The sequence below is a fragment of the Pelobates fuscus genome, chromosome 8, assembly GCF_036172605.1.
Source record: "Pelobates fuscus isolate aPelFus1 chromosome 8, aPelFus1.pri, whole genome shotgun sequence".
NCBI lineage: Eukaryota > Metazoa > Chordata > Amphibia > Anura > Pelobatidae > Pelobates > Pelobates fuscus.
The window spans coordinates 25,377,693-25,404,360 of record NC_086324.1 but is presented as its reverse complement, the minus strand read 5'-3'; positions in this window follow the sequence as shown (position 1 = coordinate 25,404,360).

Here is a 26,668-nt window from a genome sequence, read left to right as displayed (position 1 = left end):
TCTGCTCTACAGAAAATCCATTGATTTGACTGACTGAGACCTGAGGAAAGTCTTTTGGTAGCAAGAGATATTGTCAAAAGCCTGGAAAGTTTATGCAAAAAGTTATAATTCACTGCTATTTTTTTTTATTCTGTGCAAGTTACTAGACTTTTGCATAGATAGAACATTTGGTTTGGCTTAACAATTTTCCCCAAAAATGGAACATTTTCTTGGCTGCCCAAATTTCAGCCATATGACAGGTCCACCAGCTCGACAGAATTGCTTGAATGAAAAACTGATCTGGGAAATGCATAAATCGAACCAATCAGTGAACTACAAAATATATACATAATATAATATTATTTATGTATTTTATAGTACACTGATGGGAGCATGTTACCTCAATTTGGTTCACAAATCCAGTGAGAAAAAGTAACGGACAGAGGGGAAAATAGGAGGAGCATTTAAAAAAAATCTATATTTATATAATACATATTCTAATATATAAAATATATATAACATATATAAAAAATCTATATTTATATAATACATATTCTAATATATAAAATATATATAATATATATAACAAAAATCTATATTTATATAATACATATTTATTATATAGCTAATATATAAATATAGATTTTTTTTACTACTCTTCCTTTTTTTTTAACCTAATGGTTAGTTCTTAATTGTCTATTTTTTTGGCACCATGGGCAGAATTCAGAGTCAAAATAAAAAATACCTGATTTGGTTCATGATTCAGGTATCTTTTGGCTTGGATTTTGGGAATTTAACCAATTACCTGATTGTCCTTACATTTGGGAAAAATAACTGTTTGTACCGACACAAATTTCAAGTCTTCAGGTTACCAGGCATTCATTTTTTTTACATTAGTAAATACAGGCACTACTATTGTTTGGACTAATGCCTGAGACATTACCTGTGCCATAGATTGCCATTATCATTTTTAAAATAATCTGTACATCCTTGAAGGGTTACTCCAAGCATCATGATCACTTGATACAGCATTTCACCCCTTTTACATCCTAAAATATCACTGGTGTGCCAGTAGCCAGCTCAACACAATAGTTCTGAGTTTAATAATGTCAATTCTGTGCATATTTATATGCACAGATGCTCATTCATTGGCTGAGAGCAGTCATCTGATGCTCTTGGCCAATGATTAAGTGTCAGAATTTGCATTCAGCTCTGTCATTATCCTGCTTGAGATGACATCAGGAGCTCAGCAGGGACACAGGTAAGAGAGCAAACCATTGTAAAATGGTATTCTCCAATACTGGGGAATGGCGCCACAGTACTCCTACCATCACAACCTTTACAGTGTGCTCTATTGGTTATGATGGATGGAGTGACCCTTTAAATATCCAATACCACCTATTAGTGATACATTTTAGGAAAATTCACTATATTTAAGATTGTCTTTGTTATCTAATTATTTTTATATTGGTTTCTGGTACCAGTGTCCACTTCTCCCTCTCTGTTGCCTGCATTGCCACCATGTTTATTACCACATTTTTGATCTACCGGAATCATATAATACACATATACATAAGCAAGCTAGAATACATAATTAAAACATGCCAAAAAACATATATGATAAGAAGGGAAGGAGATGATGGCTCTGAGGGCCCGTGGCACTCTTTATAGGCAGCTGGAGGCAAAAATGATTACATCATGTGACCTTTGTGCATCCCTGTGTGTCCACTAATGCTGATTTCATAGACAGGCAACCGCACACTGTATTCATTAATGTGCTTTAATGCAATTTACAGAAAATGTTTTTGCTGCCCCCTACAGGGAGCCTGTGCTTGCAGTGTTCTGCATTCGTGGGAGGGGGTGGGGACTTCATTTTTTCTTAATAAAATCGACAAAAATAAAATTGGGGCCGTATAACTTTAACCCCTTAAGGACACATGACAATTGTGACATGTCATGATTCCCTTTTATTCCAGAAGTTTGGTCCTTAAGGGGTTAATAAGGTAAGAAAAGTGCACAAACAGCTTGTAAGTATTGTTTATTTTTATTTTTTTCTATTTATACATCTTTGAAAAAAATAAAATAGAAATGATTTGCGGCTTTATATTAATTCCCCAAACTGACATGGAACTAGATGTTGTTCTGTAGTATCTTTCTCATGCTATATTACATTTATTACAATGTATCCCATGTGAAAAACACCATCTGTATGGAACTCGACTTATGCTACTTCATTTAAATCCAATGTATAGGGATATTCAGGCGTCTATAAAATATATATCATATCTATCATATTTTTTCTTTATGTTTTGTCATAGTCCAATTATTTTCTTTCTGCGTTGTATTGTTGGTTAACACTGATGCTGTAATTTTGATATATAGTTTATTTAAGACACGTGAATGCTGGTAGAAAAACCACATAGAGGTTTTTCATTGAATTCTTTTTTTGCCCACCAGAGCCTTCGAAAGAAAAAAAAAGAGTTAATGTTTTTGAAATAAGACAGGTACAGCTGGAAATGTTGGTTGCTTTCCAAATCATGAACATTTACCACAACCTCCTCCTTCTGTTTTTTTAACTCATCCTGTCAGCTAGGAAAGCGATTAACTGAATGGATAGTGTCTCATCTTGTCAGCCAGAAAGGCAATTATAAAAATTGATAGCAGTTATTTTAGTTTTAAGTAGGTGCGTACATCTCTTTTCATTTTCAGCGAGGCAATGTCAGTGCATATTTTTTTTAAAAAGGTAATATTTCTGTGTAGTAAACAAAATGAAAGAATGACAAAACCAGAGCGACAAGATATTATGTTTTTGCTGTAGGACACTTAAGGGAATTATGTACATTTTTCATCTAGTGGTAAAAACATCCACAAAAATAAAATTCCATTGAACCATTAGGTGTGTTTGTGTTTCTGTCTGTATGTCTGTCTATCTCTAACTCTCCTTCCTTCATTCCTTCTCCTCCCCTTCATTCATTCCTTCTTTCCTTCCTTCTCCTCCCCTTCATTCATTCCTTCTTTCCTTCCTTCTCCTCCCCTCCCTTCCTTCTCTTCCTCCTTCCTGTCCTTCCTCCTTCCTTCCTTTCTACCTTCCTTCTCCCCCTCTCTCCTTCCCTGCCTTCCTCCATTATCCTCCATTCACTTCCTTCCTTCTTCCCATCCCTCCATTCCTTCCTCCCTCCCTCCCTCCCTCCCTCCCTCCCTCCCTCCCTCCCTCCCTTCCTTCCTTCCTTCCTCCCTCCCTCCCTCCCTTCCTTCCTTCCTCCCTCCCTCCCTCCACTTCCTTCCTTCCTGCTCTCCATCCCTCCCTCCTTTCCTTCCTTCCTTCCTTCCTTCCTTCTTTCCTTCCTTTATTCTCTCCCTTTCTTCCTCCTTTCCTTCCTTCCTTTAATCTCTCTCCCTCCCTCCCTCCCTTCCTTCCTTCCTTCCTTCCTCCCTCCCTCCACTTCCTTCCTTCCTGCTCTCCATCCCTCCCTACTTTCCTTCTTTCCTTCTCTCCCTCCCTTCCTCCTTTCCTTCCTTCCTTCTCCTCTACTCCCTTCCTTCCTGCTTTCCCTTCCTTCCTTCCCTCCCTCCTACCTTCCTTCCTTCTCCTCCACTCCCTTTCTTTCTTCTCTCATTCCCTAACTCATTTTCTCCCTCTTTCCTTCCTTCCTTCCTTCTCTCCTTCCTTCCTCCTTTCCTTCCTTCCTACCTTCCCTCCTTCTCCTCCACTCCCTTTCTTTATTCTCTGCTTCCTTCCCTCCCTTCTTTCCTTCCTCTTTCCTTCCTTCCTTCCTTCCTTCCTTCTCTCATTCCTTCCTCCTTTCCTTCCTTCCTACCTTCCCTCCTTCTCCTCCACTCCCTTTCTTTATTCTCTGCTTCCTTCCCTCCTTTCCTTCCTCTTTCCTTCCTTCTTCCTTCCTTCCTTCCTTCCTTCCTTCTTTCCTTCCTTTATTCTCTCCCTTTCTTCCTCCTTTCCTTCCTTCCTTCCTTCCTTCCTTTAATCTCTCTCTCTCCCTCCCTTCCTTCCTTCCTTCCTTCCTTCCAGCAGTTATAGGGAAGGATACAGCATAGTTGAGGCTTGTTTGTTTCACACAATAAAGTAAGGTCTCCACAAAGACTTCTAGTAGAACTTAATACATCTTTCTCTGAGTCACTGAATTGCATTTTAAAAAGTAACTTTAACCATATTATTTTATATATCAACATTTTGCAAGAGAGCGCAATCGTTGAAGTTGAATCTCATAATTTAATATCATTTAATCACTTAAGTTAAATCCTCTGAGTAAACAGACAATTATTTAATGAAATGTTTGTTTCTCAGATATACCGGGAAGACACTGAGGAAGCCATCTGAGACTGCATCAAAATAAACAACAATTAGTCATCAAAATGAAAACTGCCAGTTTGCAAAATGCAGAAGATACTCAAAATGTATTTTTATCTACTTGTAAAGTGAGAGGTTCTCTGGAGCCCAGGCCAGAAAGATAACACTGAAGGGTAAACATTCCAGTGTTTCCCCTTTGGGCATAAACAGTTTAGAATTATATTCAGAGACAACAAGACATAGTTTTGACTATTTAGAAAACAGAATTATTTGTTCACTGTTGCAGAGAGTGTTCTAGTAGGCCATGTAGTATTTTTAGATAATAGATGGTGTATCATGAATTTTACAAACTTTGAATCCATGAAATATTTACTTCTGTTTGTTCAACAATTAAAAATGATTTGTATTGAATAATGTTCAAGGTTTGTATCTTAATGTTGAAGTATAAACTTCCGATAGGTATACCTATGAATGGTTTGACAGCTAATCGTAGCACCAGGGTACTCCTGACACCATCACCACTAGAGCTCACTAAACGACAAAAAAAAACAACAAAAACAACACGTTTACTCATCAGTCAATAATATGTAGTGAATTGACACCTGAATGGCAATATTAAGACCAAGTCGAGATGGAGAATTTGGCCTAAATGTAATTATGCTGTCAATTCATGATAATGTATGTTGTACAAGCCCTCAAGTAAATGCATTCCTTCATCATACAAATCCAATGCAGGTTTCTAAATAAAAGGTTAGTGCCACTTGTTTCTGTTGAAAAAGATGTGTGATTTCAAAGAGTTACAGTAGAATTCATGTTAGCTTTGTTTCCCGATTTCTATTTCTCCTTCATTATGTATCTGCTCCCTGCTGTCCTCATGGAAATACACCTTTAATGCAATAGCCCCTTCTTTTAATTAAAAATGTGTGTGTGCATTAGGATAGCAAATATCAATCCTCTGGCCCATTTAGTGCGTCCATTATCAAATCTCACACTGTTTTTGTTCAGATTTACTTCATTATTTCTAAAAATCTTCCTATAAATGATTTCTCTTTCATATTACACATACCACTATGGAAGGAAAAAAAATTAGGACAAATTATCGTTGGTCACTGCTTTTGTGCTAGTTGGCACGTAACACACCAATCTTAAAATTAACATATATTCCTTACGGCAGATATTTTATTGTGTATTTGAAGTTCTGGTGAGTTTTAAAGCAACTGTGGTAAGATAGGGAAAAAAATATCTTTTGGTGGCTGCTTTTAAAATATCTCATACAATCTTCTACCCAATCTCCTTTTTCTCATCAATGTGTTCTAGTGGAATCCTAAACTCTGGCTGTTTTAGAATCGCCTAGCATGCATTTCGTGCAAACCAACCTTTAGTATATGTTCATGGTACATTGTATTGTTTGAGCTTTACATCGTTCCTTTAGACAGTGGAAAAAAAAGTATTTGCATGTATACGTTTTTGCGTAGGAATAATGACAACGTCTGACTTTCTGCCAAATAAATATTTACAATTGGCATGAATGTGACTGTATCTGTTATTCCTGTAAAAATCCAAATTATTAAAATACAAGAAACCAAAACATAAAGCCCAGGGCCAGGCAGGCTGACCCGTCCCTTTAATTAGGTTTACAGATTCATATCCTGTTGGTTAAACTTGGTAAAAAAATAAATCCTGATGGGAAAATCAAAGCTCATTGCTATTTCATTAGAGTTAAGTCAATTCCTGTTGAGAAGAAAATTATGATTTTCTACTATTTATTTTGCGTTGTGCCTGTTCCTTTTTATTCAGTTTGACATTGTACTCAACTAAATTTCTCTGATAACCATATATGCATGTGACATGACCGTGCACACACAAACTTTTAATAAAGCCATTACTGAATATAACTCAAATAACACGTGCAGCCACATAGAAAACTTCAAAGCTGTTTTACCCCCTTAAATAAAACAGACATTGCCAACTCTTTACAGTGGATTGCTTTTTATGCCCCTTGTCCATCTATGCTAAGTATTCTTTACATTCTAAAAATCTGAGCAAATCTCTACTTACAGGTAATTACAATTTCTGTATGATGGATCTGTTGAACATTGTGTAAGGGAAGCAATAATAATATGATAAAAATCACAATTTGAAAAGTCAATACCCCTAGCAAAATACAATATACTGGGGAGATGAAAGTGTAGAATAACATTGAGCAAACCATTTATAGATGTCAGAGAATGGGTATAAAACCTTACATATTTTCTGTCTTCCTACAATAATTTCATATAAAACGGAATATGATAGGGGCTATTTTGTCTCACGTAATTGCCTATATTTGGCGTTATTTGGCAATCGGCAATATTTCCACTGTCTTTGTTTATCTGCCTGTGGTTGTTACAGCTTATGAGAATAGCTATCATCTTGCACAGTGTGCATCAGATACTTATGGCACCTTACCGTGCAAGAGCAAACCTTCAGGATATTTAGGTAGAACCCTGATCTGTACTTTTAGGCATGCAAGGTATATCAGTAGTGATGATGGCTCCTGGTAGAGGAAGTTGCCAGAGGCTCATGTTAAGAAGATGGCAACTTCAAGGAAGGAAAACTTAAGATAATAATATTTCCCTATATGCTTCCCCTGCAAATAGTCTATGAGTGACAGCATTACATGAAGTGCTTCTCTAAAGAGTTATGAACTAAAATACTCACAGAATAATACAATGGATTGAGCATCAGGTACATGAAACATTAGCCAAAACCTTTATGATTATCCATGTCCAATATGAATGTTTAACTACATACAATGCATATAAGTAGAGAAAGAATGAGACACAATGATTAATATTCTCTGAGTACACTGGTGATTTTATTTTAATTATAGAAGTAAAATGCAGAAATGTATTCAGGAAGAGACCAAGCAATGCAATACCTGCAAATGTGGAAGAGTTTCTTAATTTGTAGGTGAGATGGGCAAACACAGGTATCCTAAACTGATTGTTCAACAACAGGGTAAAAATAATGAGTAGGATACAGTAATTCTTTCTGGGCAAAGGATCTAATAGTTTCACTTAACTCATGTAGACTACTACATCCAGAAAATAACTGCATGTTGTGGGTCAGGATAACTGCAACCCCATAGGCCCCTGGAGGCTACCGCCAAAAGAAAATAACTGCATGTTGTGGGTCAGGCTAAGTGCACTCCCATGGACCCCTGTAGACTACCGCCTACAGAAAATAACTGCATGTTGTGGGTCTGGCTAACTGCACTCCCATGAACCTCTGTAGACTACGACCTACAGAAAATAACTGCCTGCTGTGGGTCAGGCTAACTGCACACCGATGGACCCATGGAGACTAACGCCTACAGAAAATAACTGCCTGTTGTGGGTCAGGCTAACTGCACACCGATGGACCCATGTAGACTACCATCTACAGAAAATAACTGCCTGTTGTGGGTCTGGCTAACTGGACCCCCATGAAGCCCTATAGACTACCACCTACCGAAAGTAACTGCCTGTTGTGAGTCAGGCTAACTGCACCACCCTAGACCCTTGTAGACTACAACCTACAGAAAAAAAACTCCCTGTTGTGGTTAAGGCTAACTGCACACCAATGGACTCCTGTAGACTACCACCTACAGAAAATAACTGCATGTTGTGGGTCTGGCTAACTGTACCCCATGGATACCTGTTGTAATTCCAGAAAAGGTAACCCTTGCTGGTCTGTTTAATTGTACCTTTACAGATGAATGCACATATACTTAGAAAAAAAAAGACATACATAAAATAATGTGTCCATTATACATCACGTTTCTGAGAGAAAACACATTCATTGTTTCTTTAACTGCAGTTAAATCGACTTTAAAATAAGTCTGAATGCCCTTAAGAAAGTCATTTTTATTTTTTTATAAAAGATCAAGGTCCTTTTTGTCTAAGTGTATAATACATTCTTCAACATGTCATGACTTCACACAACAATTGTTTAAAAAGACTTCCTTAAAAAGCAGGTTCAAGTTATTGTACTAGGGGGCTCATCAATATCCACACAGCCATGCAAACAGCTAGGAGGCCAGTCCATTAATGAAATGTTAATGGCTGAATTAGACCTGCAATAACTGATGTTGGATGAACTGCTGAGAGTCCATTAGCCTCAGACAGGCCTGCTGAGGAACAAGTAAACACAATCCTAAATGAGAAACAAAGTCCTGACTGCTGTCATGTTTGCGTCAAGTAGGTGCTTAAAACGACTCTCAGATGTAACCTGAATGGCCTCTGTATTAATATCCAAAATGAATAAACACTCCACCTCAAAGGCAAAATCGAGAATTGTAAATAGAGTGTGAAAAAAATGACTGCTTTAACAGAATAAGCAAATCGTTTCCCTAGCAGGACGAAAACCGTTATAGAATTTGAAATTCAACAGCATGTATTTTAACAAGAGTACAAACTAAAATAGGTCACGTTTATTAATGAGAGAAGTCTCCCGGCCAAGAGGAGAAACAGGAGAAAATTAGCACTTTGTGTCTTGCTGGAGATTCTAAAGAAAACAGAAGAAAAAAAGAACACTTTGAAATATTTTTGTTTACGTACTTTGTGACCTGTTTTAAATGAGAATTCTCATCTAGTGCATTAATACTGCAGAGTTAAAACAAGACTTCCTATCATCAGAAGGTTATGTTTCATGGGAAGAGGACATCCTCCACTCCTTGCATTTCTGGGCTTTTTTATACATGACTGCGGTCTCCCTGTCACACCCTATATACATAGCATCTCTTAAACATGGGGTGTAATGTAAGGGCAGCTCCTAGCTTTATAGTATGAACCCCCTCCTTCGCCCCCACCATTATTTACTGAGCATCTGACCATGTTTACAGAAAATCTGAACCCCCATTCTTTTTTTATTTTTCTTATTTACTTGAGCACAATAATTTAATCCCTGCCCCCTATGTTACCAAGTTAGAAGAGATAGACCTAATACATACATCTTGATTGTTTATATATGAAAGGGAGAAAAGAGAGGGTGGAAGAATTTGACCTTTGATAGCTGGGAATATTGATATTGATTATGCACGTCACTCATTATTGTTAGCGAAAAAAACAACATTTCTGGCACTGTTTAATATTTATAGAGAAGCATTAAATGTCTCACCCCCCAAAAATAGTGATTGATTGTAATTAATTGTGCCACATTTAGTGGGGGAATGAAATCTTTGGTGATACATTCAGACTCAATATAGTTGGTGCATACGAGCTGAGTTTAAAATTATGGGTGATCGTATATGCTCGCACTATAAGATCATGAACTTTATATTTTGATGCACTAGAGATTGGCAATATATAGCTCATCCAATCACAACTGAAAAAGCACAACATAACTGATTTTTTATAATGTACACAAGAAAGAAGAATTATTTCAGTTTTGTATAAATGGAAGTAATAATGACATGTCATCGGAAAAAGTATGCACATCAGTGTAGCTTTGCTTATTATTTCTCCAGTGTGATTAACAAAATGTGTGCATGAGAAAGGAGGAAAGAAAACTAACATGAGCTAATGCATTGCTTTGTTCGCTTAATCCTTGGACACCACAGGCCATTGTACAGAACACTGGTGAGACCTCACTTGGAGTATTGTACGCAGTACTGGAGACCGTAACTTCACACTACATTTTACTCTTAGGAAAGGCTAATGTTTTAGCACAGGTTTTAAAAAAAAAAAAAAAAAATCAGGGGCTATGATCTAAAAAACAAAAAACAAAAAACAGTGACCAGAAACCAGTCATAGACTACCTTTGGGTCTGTTCAGTATGGCGTTGGTTCTGGTCTGGAAGTTGAAGTATCTCTGACAGTGTATAGCTTGGTACCTATGGTGAGACCAAACACTATAAAACTTCCCACAATGCAAATAGAGAAATTACTGTTGTGCATCACCTGCATATGGTCAAGTTGAACTTCGGAAAGGCACCTAGATACACAGCCTGTAGTTGTGGGAGGGGTTTATCTGGTTTATCGATTCGCAGGCCTCCCCTTCCTCTGGGCTGAGAATTCCTGGTTCAGTACAGAACCCTCTACTTCCGGTTCAAAGGTCATCAACACAAACTACTGAACTCCAAACAAACAAGCTGGTCTTGGCCTAGTGAGGCCTATGCAAGTATCCATTTTACCTAATTTGAGTAAAAAAAAAAAAAAAAAATACAGCCCTCCCTCGAAGCTCATGGGGCACTGCCACATCCGGCCCAGCCACAGCTTTTCCTGTTCGCAAAGTTTGTTTTTTTCAACAAAACCATAAGTTTGTTCGTTTTGGTCCATGTTGGGCCATGCTATCACTGACATTCCACATGTATTCAGCCCACATTTGGTCTTTCACTAACTAGTGTGGCATATGTATTCCTTCCTCATTCGTATATGGCGAATTTCACTACTAATGCAAATACGGCTTATTTCAATAACCAGTCCTGGTTATCTAGGCTAAAGAAGGGGATTCCTTGCTATTGTAAGTCATGAAGTCTTAGCCACTGGATCCTCGCTCCTTACCTGGTCTCTGCTGGAGAGCTGCTAGTCGCGCCCGGAGGTCGCTCCTTAAAAGGGGAGTTATGTCAGGAACTGCTCTGTTCTGTTAGGACCCACCGTACTTGGAGTACTTTGGCGCAGTAGTGGGCTGCATACATCTTGGCCATTTATGTATGTCTAAATCTCCAATGTTTTACACATATAGTACTTAGTTATGTCTCCTCTTGTTTTGCCTTATGTGAAGATAGTGATTTGTATCATCGTCTAGTATTTCCTTTTTCCCAATAGCAGAATAACAACAATAATCCACAGGGTAAAATAACGCTGGTATAGCCAAATAATCCACACATGAGCCAAAGCTTAATGATGGAACAAGACTGATTTACTGGGACACAGGGCACACAATTTATACAATACAAAACTCCTCCTCTGGGACAGGCTAGATAATTGGGTTTGAGCAACATGCTAAACTCAATTATCCACTGGCCAGAAAATGTACAGTTTTTCCAATTTTTTAAAACAATACTTTCTAAATAACGTATCAATATAAATTTCTTAAAAAACATCTCTGGGTAGCTGATGGTCTGGGGAGCAACATACTCAAATTTCACGAAAATCTGTTCGATAGTTTTCGTGTCGCGTCGTGTGGAAGTTTGACAGGATCACCGCGTGTTGGTATCCGATTCACGAAATTGGGGCCAAGAGCCAGTCTCCGTACGGGTCAATTTACTTGAAAACGACCATGGTTAGAATCCAGAGAGTTAGTGGAAAGTGCTCTTCTCATTCGGTACTTTGAAATTCCCAAATGCCGTTCGTGTACAGTTCGTGGAAATAGGTCAGACGGGACTTCCATGGAGGACCGGGGCTTGCTGGAGGGCCTTGCCGAAAATAGTTCCAGGCGTTCGACGCCTAAGTCCCGCTGACCGCGTTCGGGAGTTCTTAAGATGGCCGCCATCCATTGTTCTCACCACGTGTAGTTACCCTGCACCAGGCCCTACTTATCCACTTCCACACTGAAGACTCCGCTCATCTTCTACATCAGGCACAGGGGTCCCGGTCTTCAGACCGCCACCCTGACAGCCTACTCTTTAAGTAACCTTCAGCTCTCATTGTAGAATATTCCATTGCAGTCACTGCACAAGCCTAGGGGTCTCTATTGGGGAGGAAATCGGTCAATTACTACTCAATATATATATATATATATATACCAGAACTCCGGCCATTTTTATAAGTTCACTAGTTCTGAATATTGTATCGTCTATCCGCACTCCATTGATACCATGGTGACATTCACATCCTTTTGCCACCTCAACCTTAAATTAGCTAACAAACACTTAAACTTATCTCATACCCACCTGCAGACAAATGCCTACATACTATAAACAATAAATGGTGCCAGGTCAACATACTAGACCAATTGTCCGACACTCACAGGACTACACAGGCATATGCCCTCTTTTAAGGTTACACGGTAACCACTCACTACATCAACTACATCAGGACACAATTCATAAAACTCTAATACGACCCTTCAAAATATTTAGGCCATTCTTTTTTAGAATAAGCACTGCTTCTGCAACCTTTACTAAGCATCCCAGCGCACATCATAAACTGGGACATTGAATCTGCAAACACCAGATATCCCTCAAAAAGAGAGGGAACTGAGACAGGCATTTAAAGTACTGGTTATGTAATGTCAACACGTACTAAGGATTACACTGTTAACTTTTTGCCCTCTTTTACAAGCCTACCCGAACGTCGGTTTCGGCACACCACAACCGACTTATACCACTACTATAACTTGGCTTATTGTCCCCGACTACAAATATGTATGTATGTATGTATGTATATATATACATACATGCACACACAGAATAATAGTATATAACATCTAAATGTCACTTTTAGTGTACTGTAATATTTAATTATGTTCACCATTTGAACAATTCAAATCTACTTTCAGAGGCAGACAATTTAACTTTGGATTGTATCATTTGAATAACTCTTTAATTTTCTTTTCATTTTTTATTGTGTTCTAAAAGTTTTATGAAAGCCTCTAATGGGTCTGTCACATTTAATTATGGAAATATATTCAAAATAAATAATAGTTAAGGGAAAATACATGCATGCATGTTATTTTTACATATGAAGCCACAAATCATTGACCTCATATTTACTTATTTTTTTTAATGGTTTCATTAATGCCAAAAAACAATGCGAACTGATATAATTTGTCTACATTTAAATATAACTTGAAGATTTCAAAACAATGCAGAAAATGACTTTTCATGTATCTACGTTTCACCTCAGTTGACTTTTACCACAAACTATTTGCAAATATTGTGATGGTGTAAATGTTCATGTCAAAGTTAAAAGCTGTCATACTAATGAAGCATGGCATTTAAGAAAACTATAATAGAAAAAGAGTGAGGCAAGACAAGTATGTTTAATTTAGAATATGGCCCAAGATTGCACATTTAAAGTAAATTGAAGCCATTATACATAAATAAATGGATGCTATAAATTTGAATTATTTTGCATGATTTTATTTTCTATATTCTGTTCAGTTAATAATTGAAAAAAAAAGAATATTTAGAAAAGTAAAAATCAATATAAAATCTATAGAATTAATGTAATATAGGATGAAATCTCTTGGTAGACTTAACCTACTCTCCTTGCGTATTTATGATTACACATTTGATTTATTCTAATTGATCATCTGACCTTTCTCAATAGGGACAAAATAGTCGGTCAATGTGGATCTTCGTTAATGGGCTCCCATCTTCTCCTTGTGACTCAGAAAGTGTAACAGATGTTTTCTGAGGTCTCACGTCCCTTGCATTTAGAATTTTCTTGTTATATGGGATAAGCTGGAAGTGATTCATGGCATCTATAGGAAGACTTTTGCATGACTTCTTCCACCCAGGGTAGGTTTAATAGGGGGGCTTCAATGCAGAGTTATACCTGTAATCCCAGAAGTTCCAGCACATTTCATAGTCTCATCATTTATTTCCCATATCATTTTACCCCCCAAAAATGTTTATCTTGTCTTTATCTCCAGATGTGATATAATATAACTTAATTGAATAAAAAATATATTGAAATGCGTAATCATAAAATACATCACATTTTTTGTTGTTGTTGTTGTTGTTTATGTAAAAGGTTTATTGAAATACTTTAACAATAAATATTTGTCTTTGTTGTTAAAACCATAAAAATACAAGTTAATATATTCGTATGTCTGGAAAAAAAAACACAATCTTGCAGTGATGCATAAATCATAAATGTATTTTGTCACCTGGCAACAAACAGCCCTCTGATAAACAAATAGCTCCTTGAACTGATATGCACACACAAACATTGACACGCACACACACACAAACACATAAAATAATAAAAGAATATGTTCCCATTCCCCAAATAAGAAGCAGTACCATTAAATTGAAAATGTTCCCTACCTCCTACTGATGATTTTATTGTAGCTGTTAAAGAAATAACCAGTACATTATACTGCTAAAAAAAGAAAGTACAGAAAGTGTGGCAGTTTTATTCATTATTCATTGAATAGTGGGGATTAAGAAACAAGAATTCAGGTTGAAATAATCACGTTGCATCTCTAGATGAGTTGAAGAATTTAAAATTTTTGGTTAAAGCTTCCAACACATATTTCAAGTCAACAACAATTTAGCATTTAGAGATTGAACCCCATATTGTAAAAATTACTAATCCCACATAAGGATACCAAAAAGGTGGGTTGTCTGCTAAACAGCTGAAACAACAAAATAAAAAAAATACTTTTCTTCATTTTGATTCTTCAACTGTTTAGAAGATTGTTCCTTAATTTGCTATCATGTGTATATCACATACATTCTACATACCCCCAGCACCTATATTCTATATACATTGTACATGCAGCACATACATTATATACACTTGTATAGCGTACATTCTATATACATGCAGCATTCGCATTCTATATACATGCAGCACATACATTCTATATACATAGCTGCCTTATTTGGTAAACATGACAATCCCATGTAAGGAAAGTGAATTAGGGAGTTATCTACAAAACAGCTGATAAAAACCTTTTCTTCGTTTTAATCTTTTAGATGTTTAGCAGATAGCTCCCTAATTAGCTCTCCTTGCATGGGATATTTAAGGTTACCAAAGTAAGGATCTACATAGTAAACAGCCTAATGATCGAAATTAAGAGCCCTTTCCTTAGTATTGATCTTCCTGCTGGTTAGTATAACAACCCTAATTCGGTATCCTTATCAAAATGAATGAATGCCAACATTTTTTTTTTTGATTAGTTAATTTTCAGTTTGATTTGTTACAGTTTGATTTGGAAATTATCTTTGTCTGAAATTGCCGAATTTGTCTGAATTTCAATTTGGAACAAAACTAATTGCACATCCCTACTTACTATCAGTTTGCAATACATTGTAAAAATAATTGCCATCAAGTGGTACACGTATATAAGTGTACTTGCAACTAGGAGAATATTTAAAGACATCAAAGCAAATTATTGCTGTGCTTAAAAAGAGTTATCACTAGAATTCAAAACTCATGATTAGCTGTATTCACTTTAAATAGCATCAGATCAGTTGTGCTACCCAAATTACCAGAAAATGCAGAGACTTCAGGGTTCTGAGTGGATCCATGTACAGCTGCAATACCACCGACCATTCTTGGCCAATAAGCACCTCCATGCACCCCATGTAAGTTGTCAAACCATTCTTAAATGTTTTGACTCATTACTGTGTCAGAGCATCAGGCACGTCTTCACTTTAACAAATATGGCGGGCTGTAGTTGTTATAGTCCTTAGTGAAAACAATTATGAGATTTTCTCTCACTGTCAAGTGTGTTCTGGAGTCTAATTTTAATTGTATCCTAATTAACAACTCAAAAATGTATAGACATCAGCAGTATAAAGAGCTACACGTGTGCTCTGTAGATGTGTGTAAATCATACAATAGGTGTATTAACCAACTGATCTTGCGCTGGTTTAATGAACCATTGAGACTGTTCACTGGTTTAATGAGCCATTCAGACTATATGTATACACTTAAACTGTGTATTTGAGTCAGTTACTAAATCAATAACTAAAGAAAGACTGCAGGGTTTACCTTAGCGCTTATGAAGTGAGACATATATTTATATATATTCACACTCTTTGTTATCAAGAAGGTTATTGATTATTGCATTATAAAATATGTATTTCTGAATAATGTACCGCTAAGTAATCCAGCACATTTACAATAGATCAGTATATTTTCAAAGGCAAACATCAAACGGAAAGGAAAAGGTTATGTCACCTTCACCCTCACAGTACTGTCATTTATATGCTATCAGCTCATTAAATTCACATTAGGATACTCCATGGGACTTTAGGAGCTATTAGAGCACCTAAAATGGCAAAAGGAAATCTCAGTTCACTTTAAAAGAGATGGCATTGCGACATTTTGTATTTCATCACTGAATTATTATAGTCTCAAATGCATTCTGCTGTGATGGTAATGGAAGGAGGAATACTAGAGAGAAAAGATGTCCATTTGTTTATCCCCTGGGAGAGAAAAAGCAAAGTTTGATTAAAAAAAAAAAAAAAAGGAGAAGAAAGAAAGAAAGAAAGAACGAAATACTCAATCTAAATCTTAAGCAATTTAACCCTAAACTCCGTTTAGATACAGAGAATTATTTTAACATTCAATCAGTGTCTACGAATTTCAAAACTGATTCAAATATACTTTGCAACAATAACTGCACTTTAAACATTCACTACAGTTCTACTGAGTAATGGAAGTTGAAGCTTAGTTCTCTTTACCTAAAATACCTAAAAATGTATTACTGGTGAATGTTTCTTTGTCTGCATGTTAAAATATTCTGTATGTGATAGAACGTGAGAGGTCGAGAGATTTAAAAAAAAAAAAGTCAAACCTTATGTTCGCGTAGGTAAGCTAATTAAAAAGTTCACTGGGTAAGAGCTAATTTGATTATCGAGTTCAGGGGTTCACATCTTGCTTCCTTGTGAACCAATTATTCAAGATAACTTACACATAAACAATTTTACTAGGATATGGAAATTGAAAAATTGCAAATTGCATGTTAATTACAGCAAATCTTAAATTCACTAGATGCTGAATTGTCCTTATACTCGCCCAGTCCCATTGCAGTTATCTGTAGACAGTAAGCAAATAATAGGAAGAATAACACTTAACATCAGAATTCCAAGTATCAGAAATTTGACACATTTACCAGACTTTCTTTTCAAGTCAATAATTGTGATTTATTAATAATATCTAATGACTTTTCCAACAGCGCTATGAAAAAGCACTTCACTGTTGAGATAAGTGATTTATTTTACCCCAAAGGGATTTGATTTAACTTAGTGCCATGATGACTTAACTTAGTCATGTCCAATGGGTTTGTGAACCTAATTGTTAGACTTAGTAGAAATCTGAGCAAACATATACTCAAATTACAAATGGACATGCTCTATGTTTGTTTTTCCTTGATTAGGTACTTCTTCTCAGTTGATCTGTGAACACAATAGCACGAACACACACCTATCAGAGTACTGCAATATATCTACAGAATATTATATTCCGGGTATATCTTGCAGCACATTGATTGACCTATTTCTACAACTTTTTGGTTTGCTCTTTGGTTCTGGCTTCCTAAACGACATTCAGCTAAGCCATAACCAACATCTGATCCAAATTTTGGTGTCCCACAACATTTTTTATCTTCTGAAAAATTAGTTTGCACTACCAAAATTTCTCACCATGCACAAGGCTATTAATTGTTCTTTAGAGATATATTTCACATTGCTCTTGGCCTTAGAATACATTTCAATTACTTTGGGTGAGACTTGTTTTCTAGCTGACTTTACTTTCCTCCTAGTAAGGAGTTCCATAGGTATAGCATAGCCCTAGAGAAGCCTTAAAGGTGGTATTTAGAGGTGTAAGTATGAACAGATGCAGATCTTCAGCAGAGTGTAGAGGCCTGAAGGAGACAAAGGTGTGTTTTAGTGAGGATAGATAGGTAGAAGAAGCATAGAGATTTTGAAGCAAGCACCAGAGTTTTAAATTGAGTGCTCGGAATGGTAGCAGGAGAATCGGGGAAAAAAGAGTCTTGTAGACTGAGATTATGGAGGATGAGAAGAAGTTGTTGATGATCAACAGAAATGCAGCAGAAATAAATCAAGGACAATTAGAAGAGCTCCGTGACCACAGAATTTAGCAGCAATTCATTCATTGGATACTTTGGTCAGGATTATTACGACAGAATAATAAATACAGAATTCAGACTGAAGTGGGTCAAACAGAGAGATGGATTCAAGGAAGTCGATCAATCTAACGTACACAACTCTCTTGAGGATCTTGGAGGCAAATGGTAGCAGTGAAGTAGGGCGGTAATTGGATGGGAAGTTAGGGTCAAGGCTGGGCTTTTTTAGAATTAGGGTAATGGTTGCAAAGCAAATCATTGTATGCCTTTGTTAAGGTCATCTTAATAGTGCAAATGGGCTGAATACCTAACTGCAGGTAGTCAAGAAGGTCACTAATCATTACAAAGTCATTTCTCTTGAAGAAAGTATTGTTTTGTTTTCTGATGCCAGGTTTGATGTTTTTGCTGCCTAGAGGGGTGAATTGTGATTAGCGAGCTTTGTCATGGTTGAATTATGCGGTTTGTTCTAAAAAGATGTTAAAAGTGTGGACAGGGGTGTTTGTATGAGGACAGGATACATTTTAAATAATGCTCAATATGACTTAAGTGAGCTTTTAAACAGTCTCTGATTTATACAATAAAGCAGTGTGATTTGTGTGATTTAAAAGGGATTCCTTGATAGAATAATATAAATTATTGTGTTGAACCAAAGTAAAATATAGACTGTATTCAAGGTGGCACCCATATTGTTTTAAAACCTGTTCCAAAAAAATTCTAGAATACGTTCAACAGGGAAAAACAAACAATAATTATAACAACAGTGTCCCCTTAAAAGCCAAATATAAAATCTACGAGCAAAGAAAACATCTTACATTTTATAAATAACTGAAACAAAACCTATTATATTTGGCAACTGCTCTATTCCCTCAAAACTACAAAACAGTTTTTGGTTACTTTTTATTTTGTTAAAACATTTGGTTTACAATTTTCTTTTTGGTGGTTTTCAGGGTTAACTTTGAAGCGTTATTTTTTTATTTATTTTTTTCAAAATGAATTTCAGAGACCATTTATCCAGTTAATCACGAGAGAAGGAACAGATTGAAACTTTTATCCCAGTTGGTAAGCAGCCATCTCTTACTTTTATCCAAGTTTTCACATGAAATGCCAGTAGGGAATAAAGCTGACAAATATATTCAATCAAAGATGGAATATTTTTGCTCTTAAGTTGCAAATGGCTTCATTAAAACAAAAACACCACCTCAGGGATTGCGTAGAGCGGAGTACCGGTACCTAAATTGTGTTCATGACTAGGCTAAATGTAAAGTGAATTAAAATTTAAACGATTATAGTCAGGTAGGTCACAGATATCTGTAAAGAAAATTCCATTAGAAAGATGAAAGAACTTAGAAAGTCCCTGGTGACAGGAACATGCTATATTGATAATTAACAATGCAGCACCTTCTATATATGGTGTGTACACAACGTGGTAAAAAGGAGTAACGCAATTCTGCAGGATTTATTCACCAGGCTAGGAACTGCGGATACATTATTGTGCTTATATTACAAAGGGATCCCAAATTAAATGCTAAAATAATTGAATGGGGAACATTATAATTACAATTATTTATATGGCACCAACATATAACTCAGAACTGCACAATAGAAAACAAGACACACATGTATGACTTACCAGAGCAGAAAATGAAGAGGGCCCTGCTCAGACTAGCTCATAATCTAAAGAAATATTGTCAACTATATTTGCACGTTGGTTGGTTTGGCCTTAAAATTGCTATTGCTCCTTAATTCTTTGTACTTCCAAATATCGGGAATAAAATGTAGTATCTTTAGATATAGCATGTAATGTAAGATGTAATATGGCATCATTTATAAAATGTTACATAGTGCTCTGTAGTGTTATTTACAATATGATGTTAAATTGGAAACATCACTTATCCAGATATTATACTATTAATATTAACTAATAAACACTGAACATCACTTATAACAGTGTTAAGCTTATTTCTTTCAATGTTTTCAAAGATTTAGCAAATTTATCAAACACAATTTAATCCTGGAACAGCCAAGGAAGGGCTGGTTTCACCACGGACTTGAGGAGGCAACCAGGAGACATGCATCGTTGGTGGTACAGCAGGAGTGCTTGGGCAAGAAGGAGAATAGCTCTATTGCCTTCTCACTGTCACCTATGGCAGCAGGTCCTCCCTTCCGCCTTGCAGGAATGCAGGTGGAGATGACATCAGCGACATAACCCCATGCAACCTCCTGTATCCCTGACTGACTGGAGTACTAGTGAGTGACTGGAAGAGGGCACAGAAGATCCAAAGGAAGTGTTGGATTGGGGAAAATGCTCCTTTGTGTTAGGCAGAGGGGCACAAGAGTAGAACAGATTTCTGATGGGGAGAGAGAAGTGGAAAACAGTTGAGGGGAAGTGGGGAAAGAAGAGGTGAACAAGCAAGTGTGAATAAAGAAGAGAGGTGCAAGTGAGGAATGGGAGAAAGAAGAGAGAAACATGTGAGAGCTGAGAATAAATAATAGGGGTACACATGAGGAAAGGTGGAACAAGAAGAGGGAAACAAATGAGAATTGGAAAAAGAAGAAGGGTACAAATGAGGGATGGGGAAGAGAAGTGGGCAACAAGTGAAGGACAGGGACAGGGAAAAGAATAAGAATACAAGTGAGGAATGTGGGAAAGAAGAGGGGTACAAGTGATGTATGGGGGAAAGAAGAGGAGAACATTTGGCGAAAGAGAGGGTTATGGGAAGAGGGTCATAATTGGGGAGAGGAAAACATGTGTGCGAGAAATAAATGAATAGAGGGGGGTGGAGAAAGATAAAGAGGGGCAGATGGGTATTGGGAACAGAGTACACAAACACACCCACACATGCACACTAAATACTCACATATGGGCACTAAAACTTCACACAAATATGCTTCTGGATGCACACTTGTTATGAAAACAAATCACTGAATTCACACATTAACACTCTACACGGATACACCCATCATTCACATGCACTCACTAACACTTCACACAAATATGCTCCTTCACACACATTGCAGTTCAGCCACCCAACCAGTCACATACTCTGAACTGGTCATACCCCAAAATAACCCAGTCAGATAGGTGATAAAATATCAAACTCAAAGAAATCGGTCTAGATGAAAATGCTTGTTCTTGGGTAGAACAATGGCTTAAAAACAGAGTACAAAGAGTTGTCATTAATGGTAAATTTTCAAGCTGGACAGAGGTGGCAAGTGGTGTACATCAGGGGTCTGTTCTGGGACCCCTTTGATTTAACATGTTTATAAATGATTTTGAAGACAGCATTGAAAGTCATGTTTCAGCATTTGCAGATGACACAAAACTTTGTAAATTAATACAATGTGAGCAAGATATTACTTTGCTGCAGAGGGATTTAGATAGAATGGGGGACTGGGCACTCAAATGACAGATTCAATTTTATGTTGAAAAATGCAAAGTTATGCACTTCGGCGTAAAGAATACACAAGCAACGTATACCCTTAATGGAAGCGAATTAGGGATAACAACACACGAAAAGGACTTGGGAATTGTTATAGACAACAAACTATGCAACAATGTGCAATGTCAATCAGCAGTGGCCAAGGCCAGTACGATATTGTCTTTCATGAAAAAGGGCATTCATTCTAGGGATGAGAATATAATTTTTCCTCTTTATAAATCACTGGTAAGACCACATATTGAATCTGCTGTGCAATTTTGGGCACCTGTTCCAAAGAAGGATATTATGGCACTAGAAAAAGTGCAGAGGCGGGCTACAAAATTAATAAAAGGAATGGAGCATATCAGCTATGAAGAAAGGTTAACAAACTTAAACCTATTTAGTTTAGAAAAACGTCGCCTGAGAGGGGATATGATAACATTATACAAATATATTCGGGGCCAATACAAACCATTGTGTGGAAATCTATTCACAAACCAGACTTTACTTAGGACACGAGGCCATGCGTTTAGACTGGAAGAAAGAAGATTTCATCGAAGGCAAAGGAAAGTTTTTTTTACTGTAAGAACAATCAGGATTTGGAATTCTCTGCCTGAAGTGGTGGTTTTATCTGAGTCCATACAGATGTTCAAACAGCTACTGGATGCATATTTGCAAAAACAGAATATAACATTTGTGTAACATTTGTATATCATTTGCATTAAAGATAACATTGTCTCTAAAATAGAATTATTTGGAAGACTGTATCTACATTACTGGTTCTTCTAGACACAAATACTGTAGGAACCCATAACCACCATAAAAATATTTCTCAAAAGACCTCTGAGTCCACTATGGAGGAGGTCTGAATAGAATGAGATGACTAATGACTAGGTCTTTGGCATATACAGTTTACTCCTATTACATGTTTACCCATGACACACATGATCAGTGGTTTGCAAACAATCCTTACAGCTCAAGGTCTAGCACCAGTCCTAAATTTGTCAGGACAATCCTTATTTTAGAGTCCCGTCCTGCCACCTTGGCTTTCTTCCTTGGGGTCCCACTTTTGGTGGCATTGCGAAGAGTATTTAAATAGCACTCCCTTAATGGTCTGCCCTCAGTGGGCCAAGCTGTCCTGCTTAGTCTTTAGGCTCATCAATGAGTTGCTCCCTTTTACTCAGCCCCCAGTGGCTTCCAATCACCATACCCCGAAGTTGGGAAGTATGGGGAAAAACAATTGCCCAGGTTTTGTCAGTATTTGGGAAATATCTGGTCTACTAGTGCACCTGTTGTCTGGATTGTTTTAGGAACCCCTGCACTATAAAAATGTACAGAATACTATCAGAAAATGCATATTCACTCAATTACCCTAGTTAAAACAGCAGGAACATGTTTTTCACTATGATTTTGTGTTATTGAAAATGTTTAGTAGTTTTATAAACAGTAATGAATTCTATAAACAATTTATGATCCTTTCGATTTGTGCCGATATATAATATATATAATAAATTTAGGCAAAATGCAATGAAATAAACAAAAACAAGATTCTGGCATGCTGTCCGTTTCAGTGTTTCTATATCAATATAAACATATACAACTAAAGAAAGCATCTTGTCATTTTAATATCACTCCAATAATTTGAACGATAAGAAAAGGTAAATTAAAAAAGGTAGAGATTTTCACAAGAAATCCCTTTAATCTTATAATAACTACTTAAATTTCTAGTTTACAAAGTGTATGAAATATGCATTTTCCTATCACCTCAAACCTAAGTCTTCCCTACAGCTTTAAATTATTTAGTCTATGCATTACATAACAGACGAATGTATTAAAAGACACTGTGTTTCATATCCCCTTTAAAAACGCTGTATTCTGTGATGGATGTTTATAGTTCCGTCATAGCTTGTTACAGTACCTTTAAGAATAGAATGAAAAAATATATATATTGCCCGAAGGTAGCAAGGAAATATGAATGTGGTTTTGCTTACTTTCTTGGCAGTGTGTTTTTAGAATATGAGAAGACTAAATTATAGATGATGGTCAAGAAAGAACAAACACATTTATTAAAAACTGCTCGAAAGACACCCGTCTAATATTTGCCAAGGTCCTTCAGTATTACATGTTTGGCACTTGCCATGTAACATGGCTTGTGTAGAACGTATTTATTTTTTTCAAAGCCTCTGGGATGTGTTAAAAAGTTACCAGAGCAAATCACGTACTGGAAAGCATAACTCAGTCAAAGAAAAACGTGTAATTAACAAAGACATGGGTAAGAAAGGCCCCGCCAGAACGAATGGTAAATATTTGTATCAGTGTGAAAGCTTCGCATCCCTTATGTCAGAATGCAGGAATTTTCATTGTTTATAAACTTTTGTTGTTCGTAAGAAAATTTTCTTTGGCAAACAAAGCAAAATAAAAAAGAAAGAAAGAAAGAAAAACTCTTAGATAATACTTTATAGCTAATGTAAAACTCTAAGATAATACTTTACAGTATTACAGTACATACAGTATATGGTATACAGTACAGTATAGACCTTGCATTATAGTATATTAATTATCTTATCTTATTTTACATTAGCTCTGATGTTTATCAATCAAAGTAGATTCTATAAAAATACTGTAGCAATAGTGATTAATAACAAAATGACCTTGATTATCCAATATGTAATAATATAGTATGATGATATGAGAACAAATGTTATTTAGGGAAATTTTAAAATGTACTGGTGCGCATCATCTACACTTCGCAAGGTAGACTTTGGAAAAGGTCTTGAATATCTATTCACGCGGTTCCATGAGATTAAGTTCTATAAAAAAAAATGGTTCGACCTACCCAAATCTTTTCACCATGCACAATTCTAATATGCACTCACCTCACACATTCATAATGGAGCAACATCCAGTGCAACACATTTTCTTACCTGTTTCTCTGTGCCCAACGCACTTGAGCAGCTTCTTCCAACTTATAACGTATATTTTACAAACAAACTTTGTTTTCAATTAACATAAAAAAAAATCTGTGGCATATATATATATATATATACAAATATATATATACAATGTTGGTGTACAGGGGGTAACCTCAAACATTCATGTGTTCACGTTATTGGCAGTGAATAGGTTAAAAACATTCTTGCCATTTTCCAAATAATGAATTTTCTATACTTTGTACCCTTAACTTTTATTTTAGTTTTTGTAATCAATTACATTCAGTAAATTGTTTTATTTTTTTTTCTTACGCTCTATTTCATTAAAATGCCCACAAAGCAAAGACATTTTCAATTTAGCCCTCAACCTCCACTCTCTCTCTCTCTTTCAACAATCTATGAATCCAGGATACACTCTCATGAGAACTAGAGAATTAATCAATAACTCAGGCATTTTGACAGATCCATGAGTGCCAATGCTACTTTAGCCTCTTTTCATGTGAGGGTTCTCTTGGAAAGTACACTTCTTGGGGCTTTTTATTTAATTGTGTCCTATTTACCATTAAATACAACATTAATCAGTTTGATTTGAAAGTAACAATGGAGCAAACCAGATGTACATGAGCATGGTGAAGTAGCGAGTCTGCTAAAAAAAAAGGATCAAATTGATTTATTCTTAAATTATTTTAAAGAGTGGTATTTCTTGTATTATTATAGTAGTATTTACTGTACAAACACCTAGCTTACACCCACTGCCTTTCCGTAAAAAAAATAAATAATGCTGTTAATCTAGGTATAGGTATAGGCAACCTTCGGCACTCCAGATGTTTTGGACTTCACCTCCTATAATGCTTTGCCAGCATTACAGATGTAAGAGCATTATGGGGGATGTAGTCTACAACATCTGGCCGAAGGTTGCCTATCCCTGATCTAGGGAAATGGTAAGTTCTCAAATTGCTGAAGCCTGGTGAATCTACTTCAGTCAGAATAAATAAAAGGAAAGCTATAGGTTGAAGAAGGATTTTGTAGCTCAATATAATCAAGATATAGAGAGAGTTTCATAACTCACCAAAATCAAGACATACACATATTGACAAGATCAAATATTTAAGCAGGTGTTAGCAAATGACAGGATTGAGTCAAGGTACAATATTAGGTACTTAGAAGCAGACCTTCCAAGCACCCTGATTTTAGCGTGATTTTCCCAATTTTCAGGTCCTGTCCCGCCATCCCAACTGCATTCCCTAGTGTCTCGATTTTGAAAAAGCAGACAACTGTCCACAACAGGTGGAGCTTGAGTGCATCATTAGACGTGCTTAAGCTATCTTTAGAGCACTACGACCCTGCAGAGAGCACTGAAACAGTGCCCCTGCGGGGTATGCCCTCAGCCTGCCAACCTGATTGATTGGCAGGCAGCCTGGCAGGTCTGTCAATTCTATGGATAGACCTGTCCATTTTTGAGGTGTGTTTGCCTCCTCTTGGCTAATTTTGTCATTGACCTGCCCCCCTTTTCGCATACCTCTTTTCAGGATACTGGAGTTGGGAGCTTGAATGTGTCAAGAAATCCACCAGTTTATTACAATAAAAACATTTCAGCACCCAAAGCACATCAAACCACTGTCAGGGCAGAGATTAAACATGGTATATTGATGAAAGAAACAGAATGGAATTGTGAGGAGCAGACTACAGTTAGTTTAACATTGTGCAGATCCACAGATATCTGGGGAAATGAGTGTTAGCAAGATTGCTGGTTTGACTCAATGCACATCTTGTTGCATGTATGCATGCCTGGATGTACCCATCAAGGGTCCATACCTCTGTGACAGTTGTGTGCGAGTGGTTTCTCTGGAAGCTCAAACTGGAGATCTTGAGAAGCAAATTGCAACATTGAGGGAGATCGACAATCTTGAGAGGGGTCTGTTGCTCACTGAGCAGAGTTTAGTGGGGACTGGTAGTGGAGTGGGAGGAGATAAGACAGATGACGTAGCTGGGTGACAGTGGGCCGAGGAAGCAGGGGGGGAGGAAGAGGAAAGGACTAGCTAGTCCTGATTTTGTGCAACCTTGCGGATTTGCCCGTTTGAGTGGAGATGTTGGGAGCATCAGCTCAGGAGTAGCTGTATTAGAGGAAGCTGTTCCTTCTAACAGCTGAGGGAACAGCCCATCTAGTATGGGTGGGGATGAAAATGTAAGTAAGGCTAGACAGGTTGTGGTGGTTGGGCACTATCATTAGGAGGGTAGATAGGGCAATCTGCCGCTCTGATTGGCTTAACCGCGCAGTTTGCTGTCTCTCAGGTGCTCGGGTCC